This window comes from Bactrocera neohumeralis, unplaced genomic scaffold (genome assembly GCF_024586455.1).
Source record: "Bactrocera neohumeralis isolate Rockhampton unplaced genomic scaffold, APGP_CSIRO_Bneo_wtdbg2-racon-allhic-juicebox.fasta_v2 cluster09, whole genome shotgun sequence".
In the NCBI taxonomy this organism is placed as follows: domain Eukaryota; kingdom Metazoa; phylum Arthropoda; class Insecta; order Diptera; family Tephritidae; genus Bactrocera; species Bactrocera neohumeralis.
In genome coordinates, this window is record NW_026089622.1 from 4,397,489 (window position 1) to 4,401,955 (window position 4,467).

Here is a 4,467-nt window from a genome sequence, read left to right on the forward strand (position 1 = left end):
CTGAATTTGGTATCGCCGCAAAACTAATACGGCTGTGTAAACTGACGTTGAGTAACACCAAAAGCTCCGTCAGGATCGGGAAGGACCTCTCCGAGCCGTTCGATACCAAACGAGGTTTCAGACAAGGCGATTCCCTATCGTGCGACTTTTTCAACCTGCTTTTGGAGAAAATAGTTCGAGCCGCAGAACTAAATAGAGAAGGTACCATCTTCTATAAGAGTGTACAGCTGTTGGCGTATGCCGATGATATTGATATCATCGGCCTCAACACCCGCGCCGTTAGTTCTGCTTTCTCCAGGCTGGACAAGGAAGCACAGAAAATGGGTCTGGCAGTGAACGAGGGCAAGACGAAATATCTCCTGTCATCAAACAAACAGTCGTCGCATTCGCGAGTTGGAACTCACGTCACTGTTGACAGTAATAACTTTGAAGTCGTAGATAATTTCGTCTATCTTGGAACCAGCGTAAACACCACCAACAATGTCAGCCTAGAAATCCAACGCAGGATAACTCTTGCCAACAGGTGCTACTTCGGACTGAGTAGGCAAACAAAAACCAAACTCTATAAGTCACTCATAATTCCCGTCCTGCTGTATGGTGCAGAGTCTTGGACGATGTCAACAACGGATGAGTCGACGTTGCGAGTTTTCGAGAGAAAAGTTCTGCGAAAGATTTATGGTCCTTTGCGCGTTAGCCACGGTGAATACCGCATTCGATGGAACGATGAGCTGTACGAGATATACGACGACATCGACATAGTTCAGCGAATTAAAAGACAGCGGCTACGCTGGCTAGGTCATGTTGTCCGGATGGACGAAAACACTCCAGCTCTGAAAATATTCGACGCAGTACCCGCCGGGGGAAGCAGAGGAAGAGGAAGACCTCCACTCCGTTGGAAGGACCAAGTGGAGAAGGACCTGGCTTCGCTTGGAATATCCAATTGGCGCCACGTAGCGAGAAGAAGAAACGACTGGCGCGCTGTTGTTAACTCGGCTATAATCGCTTAAGCGGTTTCTACGCCAATTAAGAAGAAGAGGACATAATTGAGATATAATGTGGCAAGTTGCGATCTCTCTGGTATAACAATGGGATGACGTTCGTTATACGTTAGGCTTGAATTGGCAAGCCGACCATTTGCACGAAGTAGACCCTTCGTATCTATGAATGGGTTTAGTACTAAAAGTGATCTCTTTTTGTCAATCGGCTTCGATTCTCTTAGTAACGATATCTCTTGGCTGAAATAGCGCGCTTGAGTAGATGCGATAAGAGCGACCTTTGCTTTTTGTAAGTCTAGGTGCGTCACTGTATCGCCTTGGGAATATGCTGTGCGTATTCCCTTAATTCTAAGTTTGAGTCGCTCGATGAATTTGAACATGTAAGCGATTACCCTGAGAGCCCGGGGGTAAGATGAAAATCTCTCAAGGATGTCAGTATCATCCAATGTTGTGTGAAAGGAGTCGATCTTTCGACTTTCTGGGGCAATAATGTTGCGCATGGGCGATTGTGGCCAACAATCGGGAGATTCTGTCAACCATCGGGGGCCATTCCACCAGAGGGTGGTGGTGGCAAGGTGCAGAGGTTTGCACCCTCTTGTACCTAGATCAGCAGGATTGTCAGCACTGGCTACATGTCGCCAAGTGGCTGATCCCACTAGGTCAAGAATTTGAGACGTTCGATTGGAGATGTACGTCTTCCATGCATGTGGTGGTTTTTCCAACCAAGCTAATACAATCTCGGAATCGGACCAGAGATATAATTTATTTTTCGCCATATTCAGTTGGGTTTGCACTATGGATGCTAATTTGGCAAGTAGTAGTGCACCACATAGTTCTAGTCGTGGTAGACTTATGGTTTTTAGAGGAGCCACTTTTGCTTTTGCATTTAGTAAGTGGCTTGTAGTCGCCTCGTCACTTTGTGTGCGAACATATATAGTGGCGCAATACGCCTTTTCAGAGGCGTCACAAAAGCCGTGTAGTTCGACTTTGTGCTCTGGGACATAATTTACCCATCGTGGGATTTGTATTTGTGTAATATATTTGAGATTGCTCGCGAACTGGGACCACTTTTCTAAACGAAGTGGTTTTACTTGCTCGTCCCAGTCGGTACCATCTAGCCATAATTCTTGTATCAGGATTTTGGCTTGTATCATAATTGGCGATAGCCATCCTGCGGGGTCAAAAGTTTTGCCACAGAGGAGAGAATTTGGCGTTTTGTAATGGCGGATAGTGCGGATATGGACTCAGTTGTGTATGAAAACTGGTCCGATATCGCATTCCGTTGGATGCCCAGAGTTTTTGTTGTACTTTCCTTTTCGAAAATAAGGAAATTAGTATCCAACAAATTTTCTTTTGGTATATTTTTTAATATAGTTGGGTGATTTGCCGTAATCTTTTTAATGGAAACCCTGCGGATTTGAGGGCTTGGATTACTTGTGATAGTGATTCGTATGCTTGTGGAAGACTGTGACTTCCAGACAGAATATCGTCTACATACGTTTGTGATTTTAACACCTGTGTTGCCAGAGGAAATTCTGACTTGGTGTTTTCAGCCAATTCATGGAGTGTTCGAATGGCTAAGTATGGGGCACAGTTAACGCCAAAGGTCACTGTTTTTAGCTTGAAGTCGCGTAGTGGACTATTGGGTGATTTTCGGAAAATAATTCGCTGAAAATCCTGATCGTCTTTATGTACGACTATTTGTCTATACATTTTTTCGACGTCCCCGTTAAATACGTATTTGAATATACGCCAGTTTAGAATGAGCAGCATTAAATCAGGTTGGAGCGTGGGTCCCGTAAACAGGATATCGTTTAGGGAATTCCCCGAGCTAGTGGATCTTGAGGAGTTGAAGACAACTCTTACTTTAGTTGTTTTTTTAACTGGCTTTACTACTGCGTGATGTGGCAAGTAAAATGAGTAGTATTTGCCATTGATGATTTTCTCGCATGGGCTTACTTCCTCCATGTGATCTAAATGGAGGTATTCTTCCAACACACCATCATATTCTGGTTTTAATTCACCGTTTTTAAGTAGGTTTCTTTCCATACTTTGAAACTGCTGTATTGCAGAGGTGCGAGAGTGACCTAAGGCGATTGTGTTGGGAAATTGTTGTTTTAGTGGTAGTCGTACGACATACCCACCATGTTCTGATCTAGTAGTTGTGGCTTTGTAAAAGTCTTCACAATACTGATCTTCTGGGGTTTTGATTGAAATGGGGGGGAGTTCTTCTATCTCCCAAAATTTTCTCAATTGTGAATTGAGGTACTCATTTGAGATTTCCTCAACTTGAGTTGTCATTGTTGTGACTGGTTCCGTAACTAGTCCACTTAGGATCCAACCGAAAATAGTCTTTTGTGCCAACAGTGTGTTTGAAATTTTCTCAATACCTTCGAGTATTATTTGAGGTATGAGATCGCTGCCTAATAGAAGGTCTATTTGAGCGGGGGTGTTGCAGTTGGGATCTGCTAACTTAAGGTGTGAAACCTTTTCCCAATGCTTCCTATTTATATGATAGCTTGGTAACATATTGGTTAATTGCGGTAAGACTATAGCTTCTGCTTGTATTCTTATATCCGCTTGGGGGGAAAATAGGGTAATGGGGCAGATTTTATTAGAGTTTTGAACTACTCTTCCGCCCATTCCCGTAATTTCAAAGTTGGCTTGTCTTGTTGGCAGATTTAGCCTATTTTGTGCCCTAGACGCTATGAAAGATCGTTGTGATCCTTGGTCTATTAGGGCTCTGAGCTTAAACAGTTCTCCTCGATGTTCGATGGAGACGACTGCTGTGGGTAGTAGTACCCTACTTTGATTTTCGCTGTGTAGCGTTTGAGTTTTTACTGCCTTTGAGCAGCATGGTGCTTCTTGGCAAATTTGTGAATTTGGCACTTCGTGATTTGTTGTTGCAACTAAACCCGCGGCTCTTTTGATATTTGCGCTGTTTGGGGGTAAGCTGGAAAAATTATTTATATGAAGCATCGAATGGTGTCGTTTATGACAATAGACGCAGTTAAATTTGCTTTCGCATTCTTTGAGTATATGCGCATGTGACAGACAGTTTGTGCAAAGTCTTTTAGTTTTTACGAAATTGTTGCGGTCGATAATATTCAATTTTTTAAATCTCTCGCAAGATTTGAGCTTATGCCCTCCTGTACATAGTTCGCATGATCTATATTTATTCTGTTCAGATGAGAACGATTGTGTTTTGAAGAAGCTTCTATTCAAATTGTTGTTGCTATTGGCTTGGGGCTTGTGGAAGCTTCTATTGAAATCTTGCTGATTACCTTTTGGTTTACTTGTATTTATTTTTTTGTCTACCCTTTCTGCGATTTCGTACTGGGTAGTGAGAAAATCTTTCATTTGTTGCCACGTTGGGCACTTTTTCCTTGATGAGAGCGATTGCTCCCACAATAATAAAGACTTTTCTGGTAATGCTGCTGTGCATATATTTACCAGTATAGGGTCCCAGTTG

The 4,467-nt window shown here is 42.9% G+C and overlaps 1 protein-coding gene across 1 annotated transcript in view; it reads left to right on the plus strand.

The window, feature by feature from the left end:
- LOC126763892 (uncharacterized) overlaps positions 1 to 379 on the plus strand; it is a 53,426-nt gene extending 53,047 nt beyond the window's left edge. Inside the window, exon 2 of the mRNA XM_050481654.1 lies at positions 202 to 379. The gene's annotated coding sequence lies outside the window, so the exon portion shown is untranslated. The remainder of the gene's footprint in view (positions 1 to 201) is intronic.
- Positions 380 to 4,467: the final 4,088 nt, after the last annotated feature.